Source organism: Symsagittifera roscoffensis, chromosome 8 (genome assembly GCF_963678635.1).
Source record: "Symsagittifera roscoffensis chromosome 8, txSymRosc1.1, whole genome shotgun sequence".
NCBI classification, from domain to species: domain Eukaryota; kingdom Metazoa; phylum Xenacoelomorpha; order Acoela; family Convolutidae; genus Symsagittifera; species Symsagittifera roscoffensis.
Genome location: NC_087069.1, coordinates 46,349,434 through 46,363,714, shown reverse-complemented (window position 1 = coordinate 46,363,714; position 14,281 = coordinate 46,349,434). Strand labels below are relative to the sequence as shown.

The window sequence follows — 14,281 nt, the reverse complement described above, 5'->3', positions numbered from 1 at the left end:
TGAAAAAATCACAAAAAACGTCATATCTCGAAAACTACAAAAAATTGAGCAGTCAAATTTACAAACCAGGTTCGCAATCTTTGAGAGTACTCTCACAGGATTTAACTACAGGGTTGGGAATTTCAGATTTTTCAAATATCATAATAATTTAAGTTCTCTGAAAATTTTTGAAAAAATCACAAAAAACATCATATCTCGAAAACTACAAGGATTTGAGCAGTGATATTTGGAGGCAAGATTCGCAATCACTGATAGTACTGTGAGAGGACCTAACTACAGGCTTGGGAATTTCAGATTTTTAAAAAATCATAATAATTTAAGTTTTCTGAAAATTTTTGAAAAAATCACAAAAAACGTCATATCTCGAAAACTACAGGGATTTGAACAGTCATTTATGGAGGCAGGGTTTGTAATCCCTTAGAGTACTCTGACAGTACCCAACTACAGGGTTGGGAACTTCAAGTTTTGTAAATTATTATATTTTAAATTTCTGAAAATTTTTGAAAAAATCTCAAAAATTGTCTTATCTCGTTAACTAAAATGATTCGGGCATTGGAAATTGGAGGCCAAATTCGCAACCCCTAATTCGATATTGGGCTGCTTAATTTAAACTCGGTAAAATAACCACTAAAATCTAATTGGAAAATCGAAAAAAAATTCGTAACCATTGCAATATACGATATAACTTAAACATGCAAAAATGATACGTTGAAAAAGCTTAAACATGGCGAGATAGTGAAGCCCGCATTTAAATATATAATAGATAATAATTTAAGCGTTCTGAAAATTTTTGAAAAATCACAAAAAACGTCATATCTCGAAAACTACAAGGATTTGAACAGTCATTTATGGAGGCAGGGTTTGTAATCCCTTAGAGTACTCTGACAGTACCCAACTACAGGGTTGGGAACTTCAAATTTTGAGATAATTCATTAAAATTTTCTGAAAATTTTTGAAAAAATCACAAAAAACATCATATCTGGAAAACTACAAGAATTTGAGCAGTGATATTTGGAGGCAAGATTCGCAATCCCTGATAGTACTCTGACAGGACCTAACTACAGGCGTGGAAATTTCAGATTTTTAGAAAAAATCATAATAATTTAAGTTTTGAAAATTTTTGAAAAAATCACAAAAAACGTCATATCTCGAAAACTACAAAAAATTGAGCAGTCATATTTACAAACCAGGTTCGCAATCTTTGAGAGTACTGCGTTTATGCATGTCTCAGGTCTTCCCCCAGCATATTTTGATAATAAAACCAAAAACTTTATAAATTGGTTTTATTATCAAAATATGCTGGGGGAAGGCCTGAGACATGCATAAACGTGCGTTTCAGGGCCTGAAACGAACGTTTATGCATGTCTCAGGTCTTCCCCCAGCATATTTGATAATAAAACCAAAAAGTTTATAAATTGGTTTTATTATCAAAATATGCTGGGGGAAGACCTGAGACATGCATAAACGCAATTTTTGAAAACTTTCAAACACTTTTTTTGATAAAATAAAATCAATTCGAGAAAACTGCATCAGTATGTTTTTTTTAATCTGCTAGAAAAGCCGAAATTTAAAATCTTATTTTGAAAATAGAAATCGGCCACTTTTTCGGAGTCTTTAATATTTTGCTGTTCGATAATGGAGTTTTCCTTCATTCTAAAAAAGACTGAACTGGAAAGATATCAATGGTACAAAGCAAAAAAAATTAAAGACTTACTGAAAAAAAAATGATAGCATCACAACCAATATACGAGACTTCACTACGTTCATCGACTTTATTGAAAAACTAAAACATTTTCCTCATTTTCAATGGTTAAAAGAACAATGTTCGAATAATTCAATATTTCAAGTTTGTGTTTCTCTAAGAAACTATCTCGACTTCTATTTACAACAAACTTCGCATGCTCATTTTTGAAGCTATTTTTTCGTTTCAACAGAATGTCGATATTCTTACGCAGTTTGTATTCCCTCATTATCCTTATCTTTGAATTCATAAATTGCCTTGAGAACCAACAAACAATTTCACGACGGAAATACGCGCTAAAAGATAAGAACCAAATGAGATAGATCAACATATACTGTACTGCAGGTACAAGACTGCTTCTATTTCTATTTTTAAAACAACGCCGTTTGACCCCAACCAAATGAATGTTTCCTGTAATAGTTTCAACAATGTCGAACCTAAAATGTTAAAGTAAGTATCGTTCTTCTTAGATCAAATCACAATTCACTTCAACGAAAGACTTTCACCTCGTCTAAAAACAGGCTCGTTTCTAAATTTAATCTGTTTCGAGATTTCACAAACTATCTCAGGCAAGTTTTCTCAATAAATTCCATTTATAAAGCAAACATTTTCCAATCTATCAGTGGCATTCGTCGTTTAACTTAAAACCTTGTTTTGAATTATCGATGTAGAAAAATGAAAGTCTACTAACTTGTGCCATAGCTATCTCGCCATCTGGAAATCCCTTCAAAACTATAATATAAATAACTAAAAATATATTTCGACTTCGGATTTTTTAAACTATTCATCTTATAATATATTTTTAGCATGACAGCATTTTCAAAAAAATCAATGTGCTTGCTCCTCTTCCTGGGTCTGATTCTTCTAATATCAATCGGAACTGCCGAAGCCTACAATCATGCTTATTACATGCAGTGCTGTAAAGGGTGTAAAGGGCTTCCTCTTCCTCGAGCACGGGCCCTGTGCTACGCTGCGTGTATGGCTAAAGCTTCGCCCATGAAGCGATGAGAGAACAAGAACAGTGAAAAAAGAAACAAAAGATGGACAAAAACACGACTTTCATTAAATAGATTGTAACTTATAGAACAAAGGACATCATATAATCAAAACATCATAGTACAGATTTAATGAAAACTGATTTAATTTTGTTTGTACCGCTCATTGAAACAAAAAACAAGTAAAGAGTTGGCAAAAGATAATTTTTGTTGATGCATAGTTTTCTTCTTTAAAAAAATGTCTTGTAAAGATGTGCCATTCACCAGAATTATATCGCAAAATTGGCGTGTTACGGGAAAAAATGGTGCATTTTATTGAATTGTGTCAGTATTTGTGCATAACCTTCTGGGAGACCAAAAATGAAACATTAAGCAAGCTAAAAAAAGACAAATGACGTTTTAGGCATGCTAAGTAAAGAAAAAAAGTCTATCACCGTCGATCACACTGAAGGATTCAAGTTAAGCAACAGGCAACCACTTTTCAAGCTCAAAACAGGCAAAAAATTCAAGTTTTGATTTGATAACTCTTGCTAGTCACAAGTGCAATTACAGTTTATATAACCTTTCACTAATTCATATGCTTACATAAACTTTAACTAATTCACGTGTTTTATTCAAAACACAAAAAAAAACAGCAAATGATCGAAAAATCTTTCAGCAGGCGATTGTAGAATTTTTCGGATAGAAAAAAGCTCAGAAAACAAAGTGAAATTTCATCACACAGAGATTCGAATCACCAACCTATAGATCACAACTGTGTACTTTATCAAAAAGCTTTTCAACCACGTCGATAGCTCTAACCGGTGGCCAGTCAATGAACAGAATGGCCAAAGTGTTAATGCATCGACTGTGTTAACTTTTTACTAGCGTTAAACGCACCTCCGGTGCTTCGAAATTTTTCGACACCTCATGAAAAACCGCATATATTGGAAACAATATCTGCAAACTTTTAGTGTACTCTGACTGCACCCAATTACAGGGTTGGTAATTTCGAACTTTTAAATTTTTTTAAAATTCCCATTTAAAAGCGTCATCTCGAAAAGTTAATGGGCCTCTGCAGAAATTTGGAGGCCAGATTTGCAACCACTGAGAGTCCCTGAGAGCACCCTATTTAAAACTTTGTGAACTTTTTTAAACCTAAGTTTCCCAAAAAAAAAAAAAAAAAAAAAAAAACGTTTCAAACTTTCTGAACTTCTTGGTAGATAAGTTCTTTGAGAAATTTTGAAAAAAAATCAGAAAACGTCACACCTCGGAAACTAAAAGTATTTGAGCAGTCGCATGTGACAAGATTTGCAACTTTTTAGAGTACCCTGACAGCACCGAACTATAGCGTTGGGAATTTCAAATTTAGAAAAATAATTAATTTGAAATTTCTGAAAATTTCGAAAAAATCACAAAAAACGTCACATCTCAAAAACTACAAAGAATTGAGCAGCCATATTTGGAGGCAAGATTCGCAATCCTTGAGAGTACTATGAAAGGACCTAACTACAGGGCTGTGAATTTCAAATTTTTAAAAAAAATTATAATAATTTAAGTTTTCCGAAAATTTTTTGAAAAAATCATAAAAAACGTCATATCTCAAAAACTACAAAGAATGAGCACTCATACTTGGAGGCAAAAATAGCAATCTTTGACAGTAGTTTGACAGGACCCAACTACAGGGCTGGGAATTCGATTTTGCGGGAAAAAGTTTTCTGAAAATTTTTTTGAAAAAATCACAAAAAACTTCATATCTCGAAAACTACAACGATTTGAAGTCATATTTGGAGGCAAGATTTGTAACTCCTTAGAGTACTCTGACAGCAACAAACTACAAGGTTGGGAATTTCAAATTTTGAGATATTTCATTAAAATTTTCTGAAAATTTTTGAAAAAATCACAAAAAACATCATATCTCGAAAACTACAAGGATTTGAGCAGTGATATTTGGAGGCAAGATTCGCAATCCCTGATAGTCCTCTGACAGGACCTAACTACAGGCTTGGGAATTTCAGATTTTTAAAAAATAATAATTTAAGTTTTCTGAAAATTTTTGAAAAAATCACAAAAAACGTCATATCTCGAAAACTACAAGGATTTGAACAGTCATTTATGGAGGCAGGGTTTGTAATCCCTTAGAGTACTCTGACAGTACCCAACTACAGGGTTGGGAACTTCAAGTTTTGTAAATTATTTTATTTGAAATTTCTGAAAATTTTTGAAAAAATCTCAAAAATTGTCTTATCTCGTTAACTAAAATGATTCGGGCATTCGAAATTGGAGGCCAAATTCGCAACCCCTAATTCGATATTGGGCTGCTTAATTTAAACTCGGTAAAATAACCACTAAAATCTAATTGGAAAATCGAAAAAAAATTCGTAACCATTGCAATATACGATATAACTTAAACATGCAAAAATGATACGTTGAAAAAGCTTAAACGTGGCGAGATAGTGAAGCCCGCATTTAAATATATAATAGATAATAATTTAAGCTTTCTGAAAATTTTTGAAAAATCACAAAAAACGTCATATCTCGAAAACTACAAGGATTTGAACAGTCATTTATGGAGGCAGGGTTTGTAATCCCTTAGAGTACTCTGACAGTACCCAACTACAGGGTTGGGAACTTCAAGTTTTGTAAATTATTTTATTTGAAATTTCTGAAAATTTTTGAAAAAATCTCAAAAATTGTCTTATCTCGTTAACTAAAATGATTCGGGCATTCGAAATTGGAGGCCAAATTCGCAACCCCTAATTCGATATTGGGCTGCTTAATTTAAACTCGGTAAAATAACCACTAAAATCTAATTGGAAAATCGAAAAAAAATTCGTAACCATTGCAATATACGATATAACTTAAACATGCAAAAATGATACGTTGAAAAAGCTTAAACATGGCGAGATAGTGAAGCCCGCATTTAAATATATAATAGATAATAATTTAAGCGTTCTGAAAATTTTTGAAAAATCACAAAAAACGTCATATCTCGAAAACTACAAGGATTTGAACAGTCATTTATGGAGGCAGGGTTTGTAATCCCTTAGAGTACTCTGACAGTACCCAACTACAGGGTTGGGAACTTCAAATTTTGAGATATTTCATTAAAATTTTCTGAAAATTTTTGAAAAAATCACAAAAAACATCATATCTCGAAAACTACAAGGATTTGAGCAGTGATATTTGGAGGCAAGATTCGCAATCCCTGATAGTACTCTGACAGGACCTAACTACAGGCGTGGAAATTTCAGATTTTTAGAAAAATTCATAATAATTTAAGTTTTGAAAATTTTTGAAAAAATCACAAAAAACGTCATATCTCGAAAACTACAAAAAATTGAGCAGTCATATTTACAAACCAGGTTCGCAATCTTTGAGAGTACTCTCACAGGACCTAACTACAGGGTTGGGAATTTCAGATTTTTGAAATATCATAATAATTTAAGTTCTCTGAAAATTTTTGAAAAAATCACAAAAAACATCATATCTCGAAAACTACAAGGATTTGAGCAGTGATAATTGGAGGCAAGATTCGCAATCCCTGATAGTACTCTGACAGGACCTAACTACAGGCGTGGAAACTTCAGATTTTTAAAAAAATCATAATAATTTAAGTTTTGAAAATTTTTGAAAAAATCACAAAAAACGTCATATCTCGAAAACTACAAAAAATTGAGCAGTCATATTTACAAACCAGGTTCGCAATCTTTGAGAGTACTCTCACAGGACCTAACTACAGGGTTGGGAATTTCAGATTTTTGAAATATCATATTAATTTAAGTTCTCTGAAAATTTTTGAAAAAATCACAAAAAACATCATATCTCGAAAACTACAAGGATTTGAGCAGTGATATTTGGAGGCAAGATTCGCAATCCCTGATAGTACTCTGACAGGACCTAACTACAGGCTTGGGAATTTCAGATTTTTAAAAAATAATAATTTAAGTTTTCTGAAAATTTTTGAAAAAATCACAAAAAACGTCATATCTCGAAAACTACAAGGATTTGAACAGTCATTTATGGAGGCAGGGTTTGTAATCCCTTAGAGTACTCTGACAGTACCCAACTACAGGGTTGGGAACTTCAAGTTTTGTAAATTATTATATTTTAAATTTCTGAAAATTTTTGAAAAAATCTCAAAAATTGTCTTATCTCGTTAACTAAAATGATTCGGGCATTGGAAATTGGAGGCCAAATTCGCAACCCCTAATTCGATATTGGGCTGCTTAATTTAAACTCGGTAAAATAACCACTAAAATCTAATTGGAAAATCGAAAAAAAATTCGTAACCATTGCAATATACGATATAACTTAAACATGCAAAAATGATACGTTGAAAAAGCTTAAACATGGCGAGATAGTGAAGCCCGCATTTAAATATATAATAGATAATAGATAATAATTTAAGCTTTCTGAAAATTTTTGAAAAATCACAAAAAACGTCATATCTCGAAAACTACAAGGATTTGAACAGTCATTTATGGAGGCAGGGTTTGTAATCCCTTAGAGTACTCGGACAGTACCCAACTACAAGGTTGGGAACTTCAAATTTTGAGATATTTCATTAAAATTTTCTGAAAATTTTTGAAAAAATCACAAAAAACGTCATATCTCGAAAACTACAAAAAATTGAGCAGTCATATTTACAAACCAGGTTCGCAATCTTTGAGAGTACTCTCACAGGACCAAACTACCGGGTTGGGAATTTCAGATTTTTGAAATATCATAATAATTTAAGTTCTCTGAAAATTTTTGAAAAAATCACAAAAAACATCATATCTCGAAAACTACAAGGATTTGAGCAGTGATATTTGGAGGCAAGATTCGCAATCCCTGATAGTACTCTGACAGGACCTAACTACAGGCTTGGGAATTTCAGATTTTTAAAAAATAATAATTTAAGTTTTCTGAAAATTTTTGAAAAAATCACAAAAAACGTCATATCTCGAAAACTACAAGGACTTGAACAGTCATTTATGGAGGCAGGGTTTGTAATCCCTTAGAGTACTCTGACAGTACCCAACTACAGGGTTGGGAACTTCAAGTTTTGTAAATTATTATATTTGAAATTTCTGAAAATTTTTGAAAAAATCTCAAAAATTGTCTCATCTCGTTAACTAAAATGATTCGGGCATTGGAAATTGGAGGCCAAATTCGCAACCCCTAATTCGATATTGGGCTGCTTAATTTAAACTCGGTAAAATAACCACTAAAATCTAATTGGAAAATCGAAAAAAATTTCGTAACATTGCAATATACGATATAACTTAAACATGCAAAAATGATACGTTGAAAAAGCTTAAACATGGCGAGATAGTGAAGCCCGCATTTAAATATATAATAGATAATAATTTAAGCTTTCTGAAAATTTTTGAAAAATCACAAAAAACGTCATATCTCGAAAACTACAAGGATTTGAACAGTCATTTATGGAGGCAGGGTTTGTAATCCCTTAGAGTACTCTGACAGTACCCAACTACAAGGTTGGGAACTTCAAATTTTGAGATATTTCATTAAAATTTTCTGAAAATTTTTGAAAAAATCACAAAAAACATCATATCTCGAAAACTACAAGGATTTGAGCAGTGATATTTGGAGGCAAGATTCGCAATCCCTGATAGTACTCTGACAGGACCTAACTACAGGCGTGGAAATTTCAGATTTTTAAAAAATCATAATAATTTAAGTTTTGAAAATTTTTGAAAAAATCACAAAAAACGTCATATCTCGAAAACTACAAAAAATTGAGCAGTCATATTTACAAACCAGGTTCGCAATCTTTGAGAGTACTCTCACAGGATTTAACTACAGGGTTGGGAATTTCAGATTTTTCAAATATCATAATAATTTAAGTTCTCTGAAAATTTTTGAAAAAATCACAAAAAACATCATATCTCGAAAACTACAAGGATTTGAGCAGTGATATTTGGAGGCAAGATTCGCAATCCCTGATAGTACTGTGACAGGACCTAACTACAGGCTTGGGAATTTCAGATTTTTAAAAAATCATAATAATTTAAGTTTTCTGAAAATTTTTGAAAAAATCACAAAAAACGTCATATCTCGAAAACTACAGGGATTTGAACAGTCATTTATGGAGGCAGGGTTTGTAATCCCTTAGAGTACTCTGACAGTACCCAACTACAGGGTTGGGAACTTCAAGTTTTGTAAATTATTATATTTGAAATTTCTGAAAATTTTTTAAAAAATCTCAAAAATTGTCTTATCTCGTTAACTAAAATGATTCGGGCATTGGAAATTGGAGGCCAAATTCGCAACCCCTAATTCGATATTGGGCTGCTTAATTTAAACTCGGTAAAATAACCACTAAAATCTAATTGGAAAATCGAAAAAAAATTCGTAACATTGCAATATACGATATAACTTAAACATGCAAAAATGATACGTTGAAAAAGCTTAAACATGGCGAGATAGTGAAGCCCGCATTTAAATATATAATAGATAATAATTTGAGTTTTCTGAAAATTTTTGAAAAAATCACAAAAAACGTCATATCTCGAAAACTACAAGGATTTGAACAGTCATTTATGGAGGCAGGGTTTGTAATCACTTAGAGTACTCTGACAGTACCCAACTACAGGGTTGGGAACTTCAAGTTTTGTAAATTATTATATTTGAAATTTCTGAAAATTTTTGAAAAAATCTCAAAAATTTTCTTATCTCATTAACTAAAATGATTCGGGCATTCGAAATTGGAGGCCAAATTCGCAACCCCTAATTCGATATTGGGCTGCTTAATTTAAACTCGGTAAAAAACCACTAAAATCTAATTGGAAAATCGAAAAAAATTCTTAACCATTGCAATATACGATATAGCTTGAGCATGCAAAAATAATACGTTGAAAAAGCTTAAACATGGCGAGATATTGAAGCCCGCATTTAAATATATAATAGATTAATCAAAAGTCGAAGCACATGTTCCATTTTACTGCTACAGCAGTCTACCGATTCAAAAAGCCAACAAAAGTAGCACTTGTATTTGCGACTTAGGTTGGAAAAAAGAAGGTTCGTACTATAATACACTTCGCTCGCAAGCTGGCTAGTTTTAATACGAACAAAGAGTGGTTCCGCACCCAAATCATAGAAAGGAAAAGTACAAACTAATCTAGCCAACTGGCGGCAAGCGATAAATGTTAATCACAGACAGGCTTAGCAGTAATTTCTAACACAAGCAACCGACAGCGGTTAAAAGAACCTAATTTGAAAAACTATTAAGAAATCACACGAAATAATAAACTCAAAAAACTAGGAGATTCAAACTCAGACCTTCCAGCACTTGTTTCTTGAGTTACTTTCAGCAGTCACCTGCTTTATCCACTTAACCACTACTGCTTGGGGTATTCTTAAATGACTTACAAGTAAATACCAAGCAGTAATGAAATGCACTTCAACTAGGCGAATATATACACAATAGTCAAAAACACTGGAGAAATTGTTCGAGCCGGCTCCGATTAATATTTTGAAAATAAGAAACAAAACTTGAAATTATTTCACTATAAACACAACGTGGGTTCGAACAAAGCATTTAACTATCGTTGAAACGGTTTTCGATTCGATTCTATGTGAGAAACAGAATTCGGGAGAACAGCTTTTGAGTTCAGGAGAAGCAAAGATAGCACAATCTATTGCGCAATTTGACAAACTTTACAATCGCAATTACAAATCTTGTACAAAAAACTAACGAGCTCCAGGAAGCCAAAAAATAACAATTCTTTTTGTTCATTTTTCGATTGTTGTGGTTCAAATTAAAATTTTAATGTAAGCTTTCAAAGTGAACAACTTATATTTACAAAAAACCCAAAACCACAAACAAAATTATAAATTCAAATCAATCATTATCACAAAATTTAAGCTAATATTTTTTCTCACAATTAAGAAGAAATTGCCGAGCCCAGATCCTTAATGGTTTTGCTTTGAATTGGCTTAACTACAGCATACAATAGCTAAAATACAGAATTTAAATTTGCATCATTAAATCTATACGAAATTTTTGTACGCTTTAAATGCAAAAAAAAATTAATTCAAGTTTGCAAGGTTGCGTTTCTCCGAGAAACCTCCGGAATTATATTTTAAAATGGTTCGCATAGTCATTAGTTGAATCTTTTCCCCCGAGTCATCTGTGTCTCGACGTTGTTACGCAATTTATACTCCCTCATTAACATAATCTTTGAACTCAAACATAAAATGTCCTTAGCACGAAAACAAACGGTTTGGTGACGCAAATATGTTCTGAAAGATTAAAGGCCAACCGAAAAGAATGTTTCCTGTTTTAGTTTCAACATTATGTCGAAACTACCATTTAAAGTAGATATAGTTCTTTTTAGATCAAATCACAATTCACTCCATCGAAAGACACTCAGTTGGACTAAGAGCACGCTCGTTTTGAAATTTAATCCGTTTGAAAATTTCAGTTACTCAATCTCAGGTGAGTTTTCTCAACAAATTCAAAAGCACACATTTTTCAACCTAGCAATGGCAATCCTTGTTTAACTTAACCTTGCTTTGAGTCATCAATTTTAAAAAAAAAATAAGGTCGTTTAAGTTCTAGCCCATTGCTATCTCGCCATCTTGAAATCTGTTTGTCTTGGATTTTTTTAAAAATATTAAGGTGAATGTATGTTTTTAGGATGGCAAAGAAATCACTATGCTGCCTACTATTTCTGGGTTTGATTTTTCTCATAACAATGGGAACTACAGAAGCCTACAATCACAATTACTACATGCAGTGTTGCCAAGGCTGCACATTTCTGCCACATCCTGCAGCGAAAGCAGCATGTTATGCTGCGTGTATGGCTACAGCTGCTGGCATGCCTGGATAAAAACCTAAAATCTGGCCGAAGAAGAGAATAAAACTCGATCTAAATAACAACTATTGGACAATAACGAAAAGACTCTGCTGAATATCATCAATTATATTATTTAGTTTTATTTAAATAAATCCTAGTTTGTTTAAGAAGCACAGAAAGCGCAAGGGAAACAATAAAGAAACGAAAATAGTGCACAATTGAATAAAATGATTTCTTCTAAATGAACGAAATAATGATTTTTTAAAATAAAAATTAAACTTTTTTAACACCTGGTATCACAATAAACTTCGATTTTAAAACTCAATTGATGTTTGGAACCATATATTGAAAGGATTAGCATAGTCAACAGCCACTTAGAAAAATGCTATTGAATTCGAGGAAGCCGAAAAAATTCTAATTATTTTTCAACACAGAGGCAAAGCTGAGCTTTGCACCACTTGCGATACAAAAAAAGGAAACATCAAAAGATAAAATGTCTGAAACGAAGTGAATTCTATTACCAAAATCTTAGACTTGAAAAATCAAAAAAAAATTTTATTGCAATAGTTCAGAAAATCAATTACCTTAAACATAAAAAGCATTCGGGCAACACAGACTCCGTTTATGGCTCTCATAACTTGAAAAAACAATTGAGAAAAAATACATGAAAATGAAAAAAAAATAGAAAAAACGAAAGCATAAGTTTCAAATAACTTCCACAAAAAAACATGCAGAAAACCCAGAAAAACTCTCAAGGTTTATAAAAATTACCCAAGTATATCAAACTTATTGAATATAAAGTTGAAACGCAATGTTAAGAGAGCTGGATAATATCATTCATTCTGTTTCAAAAAACTTAGCCAGAAAGACTCACACTACCAAATCTGGTGGTTAACTTGCCACATATAATCGTAGACAATTTAAGTGCATGGTTCGTCCAAAACTTTCTGTTAGAAACGAAAAAAAAAATAAACAAGTTTGCAAAAAAGTTTAAAAGTGCATAAATTAGTTTCAGTTTTTATCTGTTTAGTGTGCTTTAGGATTGAGCCATTTCATTTATGTCGATTCAAGGCATAGCGTATTGTTTTATTATGTCAAACTTGCAAAAAAAAAACATCTGGAAACTTGAACAAATTTTCGAAATAATTTTGACATAATAAAACAATACGCTATGCCATCAACTTGAATCGATTTCAAATGAAATGGCTCAATCCTAAAGCACACTAAACAGATAAAAACTAAAACTAATTTATGCACTTTTAAACTTTTTTGCAAGCTTGTTTTATTTCTTTTTTTCTTTTCTAACAGAAAGTTTTGAAGGGTACAACCATGCACTTAAATTACCTTTAAGAATATGAATAAAAAAATTACTAAAAAAATCGACAAAAAACACAGAAATAAAACATACGGCAAGCAAGCCGACAAAAATTGGGACAAAAAATCAAGCCGACAAAGGGTAAAGAGCAGATAATTCGCCAATTCGAAAACCATGCTATTATTTAGCAATAAAGCGGTACAACACATGAGCGGGTAAAAAATTAATGATTACCATGTAAACATGCTGTGGTTCCGATTATTTACGGGGAAAAATTCTAGCATCCGATTGCAATCCCCTTGCATATCGTAAGGGTAAGGAAGATTATCCTTAAAAGGAAAACAATATGGTACAGTTTGATAAAAAAAATTACCGATCGCATGTGTGAAGTTTGTAATTATGGCATCAAAAAACGGCAACTCTTTTAAACTCTTAGGACACTTATGAAGTACAACTTTCCGATGTAACTTTTTCGCCTCATTTACACTTTTTATGGCTAACCTATTCTGCCATCTGTTTAATATATGAAATGAAAAAGAAATTAAGATGCAGAGCAAAAAACATGCTAGTGGTGCTCAAGCGAAAATGCGACGTTTCTGATAAACAAAAAGGTATTTCAAGAAAAGAAAAACCCAGCTATTCAATAAAACTCTAATGATTCATAAAGAAAATTTGACAGAATCAAACCACGCGACGTAATAATTTGCGCACATCAAGAAAAACAATCATGCTAAGAATCCAAATTCAGGCAAATTTCATATTTCGTAAAACTGTTTGAAAAAAAAATCCGATTGAAACTGAAGTGCTCCTACACCATTAAAACAAGGTTGAGCTTGATATTTTCAACGAATCATTCACAGCAACTAACCAAAAAAAAGCAAAAATGTCAGATAAAATTAAAATTGAACCAAAATATCTTTTCGGTTTTCAGTGACTGTCAAAGTTTTACCTTCAAGATTAAGATTGTGAACAAAGAAATTAATTGTTTTACATGTTCTTGAATGTCGATCAACCTTGATACAGCTCTCATTAAAATTCTCTGTGGTATCATTTAAAAAAAAAGTAATTTTTTTTGGTTCGATTTCCTTTAACTGATGAGGGGTAGTTTAGTTTTATGAAGTACCATTCAAAAGTTTGCCGACTAAAGTCTTTGACTGGAATATCGCATTCCAGTTTTGGAAAACAATACACAACTTATATGCAGGTTTCCTAAAATTACACTACCAAATCATCAGTTGTTTATTATAGATTTGAGAGATTTTTACTACCCAACTTAATAGCTACTCAGCTAAAAGTTTGAAATTTACGGATTTAATATCAGGAAAGAATTTCATTTGCGAAATTAAAGGTCGTCAAAGCTATTTAAGTATCGATTAATATAAATTTTCATTAAGTTTCAATGTCAGTTTTAAGGTACAAATGTCAGATGAATTCTAAATTG

General features: G+C 32.0%; 2 protein-coding genes across 5 annotated transcripts in view; both read right to left on the bottom strand.

Annotated features, from left to right (window-relative positions):
* LOC134853315 (vacuolar-sorting protein SNF8-like) overlaps positions 1-14,281 on the bottom strand; it is a 340,685-nt gene that overhangs the window by 110,846 nt on the left and 215,558 nt on the right. The gene's annotated exons all lie outside the window — the stretch shown is intronic.
* The window catches only part of LOC134853314 (pseudouridylate synthase RPUSD4, mitochondrial-like), a 315,381-nt gene that overhangs the window by 85,542 nt on the left and 215,558 nt on the right, over positions 1-14,281 (bottom strand). The gene's annotated exons all lie outside the window — the stretch shown is intronic.